Genomic DNA, 12,359 nt, shown 5'->3' with positions numbered 1-12,359 from the left:
GCTCCCCTCCCCGCCCCACCCCTCCAGTCACCGTTAAAACTGCTCCAAGCCAGGACGCAATCTGCACGCGTGCTCTACCCACATCGACTTTGCGGACCCCAAGCGCAGCTGCCTTTCTGTTCCCTTTGCGTGGAGCGTCCTTCCTGCCGCCGTGTGGCAAACTCCTATTCATCCACCAAAACGCTATTCAGATGGGATCAGCCCTCAGTCCCACGACCGTAGAATTTATAGCCCAAACCCAGATTCCCACGTTAAGCTCGTGCTGGGACTTGGGGCCACCTAGCCGTCACCCAAGGCTTCTCCCTCCAAGGCTGTCCTGAGAGTTCCAGGGGCCAGAGCCCTGGCCACAGGAGCCCGGGCCTGCAGGATTCCTTTCCAGGAAACGGGGCCCCTGGTCAGCCACACCCACGGGCAGCCATGAAGCTGGCATCACAGCTCGCACTCGGGATATTTGGAAAATGCTGAGGCGGATTCCTGCTCCCCACTGACAGCCACCGCAGTGTCCACAACCCATTGTACAGAGGAGCCTGGTGAGACCAGAGGAGTGAGGTGCTTTTCTGAGGTCCCGTGGAGCCAGGAGAGGCCCTTTCGCACCGGGACCCCAGCCTCCTTGGTGCCCATGTGTGCTTTCTGTCATCTGCAGCATGGGAAACGGAAGGTCTTGATGGGATGGTCCCATGTCCTGGCCCTGCTCTCAGATAGGATGATTCAAAATCTATAAGCCACGACAATAGAGCTGCACTTTTTTGGCTAAAGGAGTTTATTCAAGAAGGATTTTTTGGGGTGGGGGGCAATGAACTTCCAAGTATCAAACTAAGATGTCACCAACTTGTGATGGGCGGATGGAGGGGGGGCTGAATAGATGCGCGGACGGAGGAGGGTACTCGGCGGAGGGCCGGGTGGACGGGTGGACGGACGGACGGACGGACGGCGGACGGAGGAGGGCTCTGCGGAGGACGGGGTGGGTGGGGGGATGGGTGACGAGAGAGAGGGACAGACGGCGGGACGGCTGACGACAGACGTGAGGGCAGCTGTGGACATCTGAGTGGGGAGGTGGGTGAATGAGGGGTCAGGGTGCCTGGGAGGACGGACGGATCCCAAATGGTCCTTTCTTTGCTCTGAGTCACGGGAGGTGCCCATGGAGGTTCCCCCCCGTCGCTGTGAGTCTGTGGTCCTGTGCTGGGACCCCCAGGGCCACACACACAGGGCGGCATCTCAATCCCCAAATAAGGTGGATCTACTCCCCTCTGGCCGCCCAGAGAGCAGGAAGCCAGGGGGAGGAGGGGGCCCTGCCGGGGCTGAAGTCAGTTCCTCCTTTTCTGAACAATGGGCCCTTCTGGTCCTGGCCCTCCTCCGCCCGGCTCCACCCAAGCAGCCTCCACCTCTGACAGGGAGCAGGGCCCTCGAGCTGGATGCCAGGGAGCCAGGCTGGGGGGCAGGAGGCCAGGAAAGGCCAGATCCCTGCAAGGCTTGGGAAGATGCTGTCCTGGGCCTGGGCTCCAGCCTGGCCCCAGTTGCCCCCCAGAAGGGACCAGAGGGCCAGGTGTCAGTTCCCTGAAACATCCCCCGGGACCCGACTTTGCTCCTGAGTTGAGTCCTTCTAAAAGTCGCTAATTTGAAGGCCCAACTCCCCCTTTCTCCCCTTCAACCTCTTCCTGTGGCCAGCCCCTCCCTGCTCCCCCCACAGCCAGTCTGGGCTGGTGTCCTCCCGCAAGCAGACCGGCAGCCGGCAGAAGAGGCTGGCTGGCCGGGCAGAGCGGGTTCAGGCCAGTCCTACCCAGATGCCAGGAAAGCATGGAGGTTGGGGAGGGGAAACTGAGTCAGGGCTTCATGCTCGGCTCCTTGGGTAGAATTACCCCGCCGACCATCTCCTGGGCCCGAGTCCCCAGGAGATAGCTCTGCCCCAGGGAATCCCAACCTGGCGAGGCTGAAGGAGTGGTGGGCTCCGGGGGTCTGCAGTGTGGAGCCCAAGGGCCGCAGCCCCTTTGCTGTCCACTAGGCCCAGAGCGGGTCCAGGGGACGGGGGTCACCGCGGAAGTATGTTTCCAATACACAGTGCAATTGCAGGTGCCGCTGGTAGACACCGGGGCGTTCAGAGGGTCCCTCCTGTGCTCATGCACACGCACTCACGTGTACACACTCACACACATGCATGCATGTATGCACGCGTATGGTGGGCCTCCGGGACCAAGGCTCCAGGGTTGTCCTTTGTCTGGGCTTCTGTGACCCAGCAGGGCCAGAGCCCAGGCCCAGAGTGAGCTCGCCAGGGTCCCTGAGCCTGCCCCAGTGGCCACGGGGCTTCTGCTGGCTCCCAGCAGGGACCCGACTGCCTACACGCCCACGGCCTCCTGTACCTGCTAATCTCCTCTGATACTGACAACCTCAAGGCCAGGACAGCCAAGGGGACACTGGGCAGCCCAGAGGGTACCCCAAACGAGGCTCAATACAGCCCTCAGTCCACGGGGTGCTGGGACACCGAGAGCCCGGGCACCGTCACAGCGAGGCCCGCACAGGAGGGTCCCCATGCCTGCCAGCATCCCCGCCCGCATGCAGCTGCAGGTCCAGCCCGTTGCTAGGATTAGGGCCCGGATTAGCCCACCAAGTTTCCAGAACCCCACGTGTCGGGTTCGCGGCGCCATAGAAACCTGGCTGCCTCCGTGAGCGGGACGGGCTCGCGGGCGGGGTCTCTCCTTCAAGCCCCGGCCTCAGCCCCTCTCCCAAAGGGCCCGGGTGCCGGGACAAGGCCTGCCGGGGGCTTGTGCCCCCACCCCCAGCTCCGTGGGGTGCACCTCTTCCTCCGAGCCCTGTGCCCAAGGAAGTGCTCGGTTTCCAGAATCAGCTGTTTTCCAGCTATCGGAACGGCAACGAGTGACCGCATTACTTAGGGCTGTTGTGCAAAGTGGAGCATTCCCCTCCCTCCCCACACACTCCGTAATGCAGGAAACATCTGAGCGGGTTTATCCCGTGGCCCAAAACACACCTTGGAACCTCACTCACGCCCCAGGCCCAGCCGAGGGCTGCGTACTTGAAGCCCCTCTTCTGCCCCCACTCCTGGCCCCCTCTCCCTGCCTGCCTCTGCTCTGGGCAGTGCTGGCGCGGTGGCCGGGAACCAGGGCCACTGGGGCCACCGGGGCCACCGGGGCCAGGGAGGCCCTGGGAGTTCCCTCCAACACCCAACACCAGGAGGTTGCCAGAGGAAGGGGTGCCCACGGCTGGCCCGGGAGCGGCTGCAACAGCGGCCAGAGCCCCACCCGCTCCCAGCTGTCCCGGCCGTCAGCCGCACGTCCTCCCACAGCCCCCTTCGCCGATGTCCCCGTGGGTCGCAGATACACTAAGTCAGTGCCGAGCCCCACCCGTGCCCTGCGGGGCCAGCTGCCCCGCTGCCTCTCCCGCTGCATCCTCCCCGGGGCTTGGGACCAAGCTGGGGGCCACCCTGCGCCCCCGCAGTCCCTCGGCCGCTGTTCCCACGCTGCTGTCACCCAGCTTCCGGTCCGGCCACCCCTCGCCTCCTCAGCGCCCCCTTCTCCCGGCTTCGGACCTGGACGCTTTCAGCCTGTCCACTCCGCATCCAGAGGCCCAGCACCTGAGCCAGACCGTCCGCCGGCCCCCGCCTCAGGGGCAAGGTCCCACGCTTCTCAGAGCTCACTGGGCCCTCACTGGGCCCGTTCCAGACAGTTCCAGGCCCCTCCCTGCTCCCGCCACCTTCTGAGCACGGCCGAGAGACCCCACACGGCCTCAGCTCCCTGCCACTGCACTCACTCCCCAGAGGTCCGCGGGGGTTCTCAGGGGTTCTGGCTCCAGACGAGAGATGGGTGGCTGGGGGAGGGGGAGGGACGGGGGAGGGATGCTGGGTGGACACATGGAGGACGGGTGGACGGGGGCATGGAGGGATGGACGGAGAGACAGTGGACAGAGTCACAGAAGGACGGATGCAGGGACATACCCCTCTCTAGCCCTGACCCTGACCTCCCACTTCCCTCACCCCAGCACCTTCTGTTTAGCCTGCGCCCCGCCCTTGCCCTCCGTAGCCTGCCTCCGGGAGGAGCACGCAGACCTCCGCGGAAACAGGGTCTCCACCCCGCACTCACGGGCCCTTCCCCCTCCGAGCCGCACCGCGGGCTTCCCAGCGGCTCTTGCCCGACAGGCCCCTGCCCAAGGAGCCCTGGGCAGCCCTGCCCCGGCTCCGGTAAACGGCCAACTATGCCCCGGCGGCAACGGGGTCCGGTTACCTCCTCTCCGGCCTCTCGGTGTCACCTCCCTGCCGGGCTCCACCACAAGCTGGCGGGCGTCCTGGGGCTCTCGCCCTGACCGAGTGTCCGGTGTTGAGAGAGGATGGGGTCTGCGCGGGGTCCACGCAGGACGAGACCCTGATGGGATGCGCCGACCGCCCTGCAGCCAGGTCCCCGGCCCCGCTCCTGAGCCCCGGGCGGCTTGTCCCGCGTGCGCCCAGCCTCCGACCAGCCTCCGACCAGCCTCCGAGCCTTGCCCCTTCCTTACTCCCTTGTCTAAGGCCACCCGGTGCACCCCCATCGCCTGGTTCCCTCCTGAACGCCCTCCACAGACGTCCCCCACTCTGCCTCTGTCCCCGAGGAGGGCTCACCTCTCCCCGACCCTGCGGCGAGCCTGGGCCCCGCATGCTGGGAGCGGGACATGCCGGGGACTCTGGGAGGAAGGCTTCGAGGATGCTGCGGCGCCCGCTGGACCCTGACTCCAGTGCCTCGTGGACAAGCGTCTGCGACTGCGGCCCCCTCCTCCCCCAGTCCCACCGCTCAGCTCCGAGGATCCACCCGCCCCAGGGAGGGGCAAGTCCGGCCGTGGCAGGAGGCCGAGGAAGGCATCAGGCACTCCCCGGGCAGCCGCCTCACTCCACCCCAGCCAGGAGGAGACCCGCAATGCAGACCGCAGGACCCCAGGCCCAGAGGCCAAGACCTCTAGGGGACGAGTGCTAGGGGACATCGGGGGGTGCCGGGGACATCGGGGGGTGCCGGGGGCATCGGGGGGTGCCGGGGGCATCGGGGGGTGCCGGGGACATCGGGGGGTACCAGGGGACATCGGGGGGGGGCCGGGGGCATCGGGGGGTGCCGGGGACATCGGGGGGTGCCGGGGGCATCGGGGGGTGCCGGGGACATCGGGGGGTACCAGGGGACATCGGGGGGGGGCCGGGGGCATCGGGGGGTGCCGGGGACATCGGGGGGTGCCGGGGGCATCGGGGGGTGCCGGGGACATCGGGGGGTGCCGGGGACATCGGGGGGTGCCGGGGGCATCGGGGGGTGCCGGGGACATCGGGGGGTGCCGGGGGCTGTCCCCTACCTTTCCTGGACTCACCCCCTGGGAGACAAAGGGAAGGCGAGAGCAGGGAGGACAGACAGACGGACAGACGGACAGACGGACGGAGGGACAGACGGAGGGACAGACGGACAGACGGACAGACGGACGGAGGGACGGAGGGAGGGCGCCCAGGGCTGGCCTGGAAGTCCTCCGGAGCCGCAGCACCCCCCCCACACCCCGCCCCAGGTGAAGTCCCTCCTTGCCCTCCCAGGGCCCACCTGGCATCTGAGGGCGCTGCTCCCAGTGCCGACCTGCGGCTGGGGTCCTGCCGGCTACGGGAGGACAGAGAGGGCAGCTGCCCCCGGCCTTGCCCTCCAGCTTCCCTGGACGACGCCCGCGCTGGGCCTCAGAGCGCCGACAGCCTTGGCCCCGCCGCCCTCCCCCAGGAGCTCCTGGCTGGCCCTGCGCAGCCGTTTCAAAGGGACGCCTTTTAGGGCCGCGGGGCCGGCGCTGAGCGGGGTCATTTTTTTATTAAAAAGCAAAATCTAAACCAAGAAAACAAAGTGATTAAGTTTCTCTTCAGAACAGCAGGCCCCACAACGAGGGGGAGCGCCAGGCTCGCTGGGCGCTCAGACCCTCGACCCTCGACCGCTGGGCAGGAAAACAAGCGAATCACGGACACAAACAGGAAGCAGCTGGTTTTCCCCAAGCACGAGGGCTGGGCTGGGGTCCCCAGGGCCCGGCCCATACAGACAGCCAGGCACTCAGCTGGGTGGGCTGCTCGGGTCCTTGAGGAGCCCGTCAGGGGGGACGCCTGGGCTCGAGCCTGGCCGGAGGAGACCGGGGTGTGTCCGAGGAAGACGGGATCCTGGCATGTGGCCCACTCACTACTGTGGGGGTTCGGTCCCCGCGTGAGCTGCCGTGCCCCGCCCAAGAGCACGTGAGTTGAGGCAGGGGCTCCTTGTGGGAGCAGGAGAGGGGTGGGCAAGGCATGGCAGGATGCGTGGCGCGTCCAGGGCAGGCCCCCCTCAAGCCTGGCGGGACCCCGGGTCCGTAGAGCCGGCTGGGGTCCACGAGGCTGACCGCTCCCGAGAGTCCATCAGCCTGCCTGTCCTCCACGGGCAGATTCAGTTGTGGGCCAGGAAGACGTGCACTTCTGCCCTGTGTGGCCCTGGGGTCCCGGCAGGGTCAGAGCTGTCTCGTCGGGCCCCGTCCTAGAGCGCTGCAGGGGAGAATGTTGCGACAGGCCAAGGGAGGACTTCAGAGGGGGCTCGGCTCGGACGTGTGCTCAGCTGGGAGCAGGCAGGCTCGGCCCAGCCCTCATGGGGGCCCCTGACTGGTTTGAGGAGGGGGCAGGTGGGGGCCCAGGAGGACAGCATGGCTCAGGGGCTGGCAGGCAGCAGTGAGCGCCCTGTCAATGGGAGAGCACAAGGAAAGGTTCACACACAGGGGCCCATCCCCCACAGCCCCCCTCACAGCCCCACGGAGACACGGGCTGGGTCCCCCGTGGTGGGGACGGCATGCTAGACGGTGGGGCTTGAGCCCCCGGGCACAGCGCTCAGTGCTCAGCACGGCTGGTGCTCAGAAAGGGAGGCCGGGCGGTTCTGGGGGGCGGTTCTGGGGGGCGCTGAGCGGGGACCGCGGGACGGATGCACTCGGGGCGGCCCCGAGTATGGGCACGGAGGCAGGCGCACTGCCGGACGTCTGCTGCACTCCAGCTGCAAAGTAGCAGACCCAAGAGGCCGCTCCGAGACCCCCCGTCTTGGGGGCAAGGCCTGCCGGTGTCTGGGAGCCAGGGTCCCCTCTTCTGGGCCCAGGCGAAGCCAGTGAGCCAGTGAGGCATCTGGGCTCACCTGCCCGTGGCTCCAGGAGGCCCTGCGCCGGCAGCGGGCTTCGGGGTCTCCGGACCGCGACAGCTCCTACGCCCATGCCAGGCCACCAGAGCTCCCGGCCGCTGGCTGAATGCAGGTGCCTGCATCTCAGGGTCAGAGTGGTGGTGGGGGGCGCCAAAGTCGCCCTGGATGGGAGCCCTGACTTCTCCCCACTGATGCCTGGGGAGGAAGGGTCTCTGTCAGTCGGGTCCGGGAGACAAGGGTCAACCCACAACGGTGATCTCCAACAGGAACACGAGGGGTTCGGCCGGGCCGGTCGACTGTGAGAACGTGTCGCACACAGGGACACCCTAATGAAGCCCTGCGGAGAGGAGCTGTAGCTCGGGGGGGCAAACGAAGTCTTGTAACAGACCCAACTGTTTGTACAAACAGCATCAAGACCTCAGAGAAGAGAACATCATGAATTTAAAACAACAGCCTATGACCCAAAAAGCCCTTCCGACAAAGGGACAGAGAGAAATGCCTTAACCATCATTCTGGGGCAACGCGCCCGTAATCTGAAATTGGAACTTAGGGAGAAGACCTATCTCCACGCGGAAGTCCGCACGCGGATGTTTCTGGCGGCTTTGCTCCAGAGTGCCGGAACCGGGACGCCGCCAACACGCCCTTCGGTGGGTGAGCCGGTAAACAGGGACATCCGGACGGTGGAATATCGTTCAACGTTAGTAGGAAATGTGTGTGCACACATGCGTGTGCAAATGCAGGTATGTGCGTGTGCACTCACGTGTGTGCGTGGTGGGGGGTATGCGGGAATCCCCTGCACTTTTCCCATAAAGCTGAGCTAGTTTGAGCCTTGGCGGACGGCTTCGAATCGGGCCAGGGCTGGACCCAGTGCTGGCTGCCCCACGCCGAGCCTGCGTGAGCTCCGTCCCCGTCCTTCCTGCCCTGGGATCCGTTCCAGGCCTCGAGGTCCGTGAGGGCCTGAAGAGCTCGTGGGGACGTGGGTTTGCGGCTGTGAGGATTGGCACACACAAGTTAAAACGAAGACATTAACTGTTTTTACATTTACATGTCAGAAATTAAAAACAGGTTTAAATAAATTAAAAGTCACAAAAATAATCAGATACTATGTATGAACATAAATTATTTTTCATAAAAATAACTATGGTTTTCAAAACAAAAGCTGTTCAGAGAGAATGGCAGGCAGGGCTCTACACCCCGCAAAGCCTCATGGCAAGCAGGAGGAGACAAGGGTTCCCGTGCAGGCACTGGCGACGCGTCCGTAGGTCCCGGGGGAACCAAGAGGAGGAGCACGCGGCCGAGGGAGCTGGCGTGTTCCCGCGGCCTTCTGGATGCACAGTTATTTTCTTTCTGATACCACATCGAAACCCAGCAAGCTGTGGTTTCTTTAAAGCGAGATGCAATCTGGGGCCTGAGGCCACAATGATGACCCCTCGGGTCCCCGTCCTAGGGAAGCCCACCGGTGCAGAAGACCAGGAGACAGGGCGAGGAGAACAGTGTGGGGCCGGGGACCAGAGCCGAAAGAGGGCAAGAACAGACCCGTCGTCCAATCTACCGCAGAGACCCTCACGGGCCCCGGGAGGGGTTGTAAATGCATGGGGGGGCCGAGGTGCTCGCGGGAGGGGCTTTGGGAGCTCGACCGCTGCCTTTCCGATTTGTCCGCAAATCTGAAAGTCTGCAAAACGGAAGGGTTATCATAGGTGAAGTCCCACGGGTCCGGCTTCCCATCCCAGTCGCCAGTCTCCCAAAGTTCTGCTTTTTGCTCCGAAGCTCCAAGGAGATCGGAGAGCCCCCACCCCCGCCTCCCACCCCAGCTGCTTTTCCTGGAGGGGAGGGGACACTTCGTTCCGCAAGCACGGGCGGTGAGTACCTCTCCGCTGCGGCCACTGACCACTGCGAGCCTCTCCCGCCGCCGACACCGCGCTCCTCCCCAGCGGGACCCCCCACACGTGGGACGCTGAAGAGGTCCTGCCAGGCCCTGAGTTCTTGGAACAGACAAAAACCTCAGCTTCACTGAGGAAGATCTTTCTTCTTAGAGACCGAGAGACAGAGCGCGCGCCCCCACACATGCGGACGCAAGGGGAGGGACGGCGCGCGAGATCTCAAGGGAGCTCCACGCCCAGCGCGAGGCTGGATCTCACGCCCCTGAGACCAGGACCTGAGCCAAAATCAAGAGTCGAGTGCTTAACCGACCGTGCCCCCCGGGCGCCCCTCATCAAGGGCATTCTTAAGTGCAATGGGCTGCTGGGCTGGGTCCCAGCTCTGTGGCTCCCGCTTGGGGCACAACCGCCAAGCTGGGGCACCCGGCTCCAGCCCCGCCACAGCCCTGAGGCCAGCCAAGCTCCCCTACCCGTGTAAGGAGCCCTGCTGGAAGAGCCGCCTCAGGCCCCCCGCCCCCCGTAGGCCCCCCACCCTCCTCCCGATCCACTTCTCCTTCTCCAAGTCTTTCCTCTTCCAGGGAGCCCTCCCTGACCAGCCTGGCCTAGAGGAACTGGCCTCCCAGGGCCCCTTCAGCACCCTGAATCCTCCCAGCTACCGCCGCCCAGGGTGTGGCTGTACCCCGGGCCCCCTTTCCCCCAGGACAGTCTTGTGTTGGACAGCCCTTTGGGGCCGGGGCTGCGAGTACCCCCCAAAGTCTGTCTCGCGGCCCCGTTGCCGCCCCATAAGCCCCTTTACCTCAGGCGGGGCAGCAGCAGGATTCCTTCGGTTCCGGGAATTCTCCTGACCCCCTGGTGAACCGCCAAGAGCCAAACCTTCGCCCGTCCGCTGGTCACAGGCAGAGCGCGGTGGGGGTGCGGCTCCGCGCCGGGAGGGGCCTTGCCCCAAGCTCCCGCCTGCCCGTGCCCAGCACTCCCTAACGAACTTCCTCGAATGTCACTGGGAATTAGCCCTGAAAGCCCAGGCTGGTGTAAGGGTTTCCATGGAACTCACAGTGGGCAGGCCTGGCTGGGATTAAGGGCCCTGAGCCCCAGGGCTCTCCTCTCCTGGGAGCCCCCCCGGCCGGGAAAGGGGTCGAAGGCCGCCTGCCAAAGCCGCCCCGAAGCCGCCCCCTTCTCCTTCGGGGAGCTGGCATCCGGCCGGGCCTGGAAGTGGCTCTGGCAGGCGGCACCGGCCAACACCCCCACTCTCGCCCCATCTCTGCCGGACGGGAACACGCAGAGCGCCCGCCCCTCGTCACTGAGCCGCAGGGCATCTCCCGGGCACGCTGGCCGGTCCCCGAGTGATGCAAGTGGACAGGGCCTGGCCGCGGCGGGAGGGCCTCCGTCCAGCCGAGAGCACAGACGGGGCCCTGGCCCGGCCCACACGGGGCACGGGCGGGCCTGCCAGGCGGGCACCGCTGACACGACTCCTTCCGCCCTGCCTGCCCCGTGACACAGAGGAGACGGGAGCCTGGATGCGGCGGCACGCGCCTCCCTCCCTCTGCATGCACACTCACCTCTGAGCTGCTGGCAGTTTCCCCGGGGGCAGGAGGGGCCAGCGGGTCTCCCAGCCGGGCCCCCGGAGTGACCTGGAGCTTCCCTGCCCTCGTGCTCTGGGCTGGGTCTCACCTTGACCATGGGCTGGAGATCCCATCCAGGTCCCAGGTGGTGGGGAGCACACAGGACGGCGGGCTCAGAGGCCCCCCTGCGCCCGGAGCTGGGGAAACGGGAAGCTAACTGTCACTCGGCACACAGGGGCTCACGTCTGCCTCTGTGGCAGGAAGTCGCTCAGAACTGGAGGCGAGGCCAGACCTGGTCGGGTCTGGAGAGCTGACCTCGTCCCCCCACCACAAAGGCCCACAGGGCTGCCCTGGGGTCATGGGTTGACCCCCGGTATAGGGGTGCAGAGCTGATGCCCGAAGGCTCCAGGCTGGAAAGAGCTGTCCTTGGCCTCAGCTCAGCACGAGGCTGACTGACTGCGTGTCTCTGAGGCCGTCCGGCCCGGCGCAGGAGAAGAGGGCAGCTGTCCCGTTGCACCTGCTCCCTGAGGCCCGACGGGAGATGTCCGGGAGCCGAGTCTGGGGCTGCCCAAAAAGATGGGCCCACAAACAGGCCTCGTCTTGGCCCAGAGTAGCAGGAGAACCGAACCCGCCTCTGGGCCTCAGGGGCGTGGGGAGGGTGGACGCCGCCTGCCCGTGAGCCCTGTTATTCTCTGCAGCCCGTCATTATGTAATCGGCTCATTAAACGCCTTGTTAGCTGTCAGGCTTTCCCTCCAGACGGTGAGCTCCCGGGGCAGGCAGCCTGCCAGGCCCTTCTGTGCCCAGCCTAGGCCTGATGAGGGGCACTTGAGAGCCACCGATGGCCACTGCGGAGCACCTGCCTTCCTCGGTGGGCCATCTGCGAGACGGGGATGCAGATTCCACATCCGAGGAGGGAGTGCCGGCACGCAGGTAGCCCAGAGCGGCCCCCAGACCCTAGAGACTCTTACCTGAAGGCCGCGGCGGAAGGAGGGAGACAGACCAGACAACAGACGTCCAGGGGTATGAGGGAAGAGTGATGGGGCTTTCCAGCCCCGGGATTCTGGCCGGGACAACTACATGGCCAGGAGGGTCACTCGTTGAGACAGGGAACCCTGGAGGCAGCTCAGGTTTGGAACGGAGGGGACGTGGAATCCATGCCCCTGACCGCAGGCGAGGGGAGCCAGAGGTCCATGGCTGGGGCTATCCAGGATGTTGTGTGTGATTGCTAGCACTGTGGCATGGTGGCCCTCCACGTGGGGAGACGTCTAGGGAAGGGACAGAGGGGATACCAGGTCAGAACAAGGCTCGGCAACACCCCACCCAGGGGAGTCAGAAAACCAGAACAGAACAGATAGCACAACACCAAGAAGACAGGGAGAGTGGACCCAGTGGCCACAGGAGCACAAGGAAAACATGTTCCAAAAGAACGTTGTCCCACTGTCTGCCGGCCCTCATGGCTTCAGGTGAGGCGCCTTGGTTCCCGCCGCACGAAGTTCTGTTTTCTCCTCTTTGGATTTTCCTTTTTAACGTTTGTTTTCATCAGCTTGTCGTGCTCTGGACTGAGCCTCCTTGGCTTGCACTGAACTTCCTGAATCTGTTATGTTTTTCTTCCATTTGGGAGATTTCTAGTCCCTACTTCTTGAGTGTTTTGCTGCTCCCACTCCTCCCCTCTGAGACTACCATCCCCTTGCCAGCCCCCATGTGACCGTGACTGCACTCTGCGTTCAAGCCTCTCCCTCTTCCTCACATCGAGTAGCTCCTTTTGACTGATCTCTGAGTTGATAGACTGTTCCATCCC

Source organism: Mustela erminea, chromosome 9 (genome assembly GCF_009829155.1).
Source record: "Mustela erminea isolate mMusErm1 chromosome 9, mMusErm1.Pri, whole genome shotgun sequence".
Lineage (NCBI taxonomy): Eukaryota > Metazoa > Chordata > Mammalia > Carnivora > Mustelidae > Mustela > Mustela erminea.
This window is presented reverse-complemented; position numbering follows the sequence as displayed.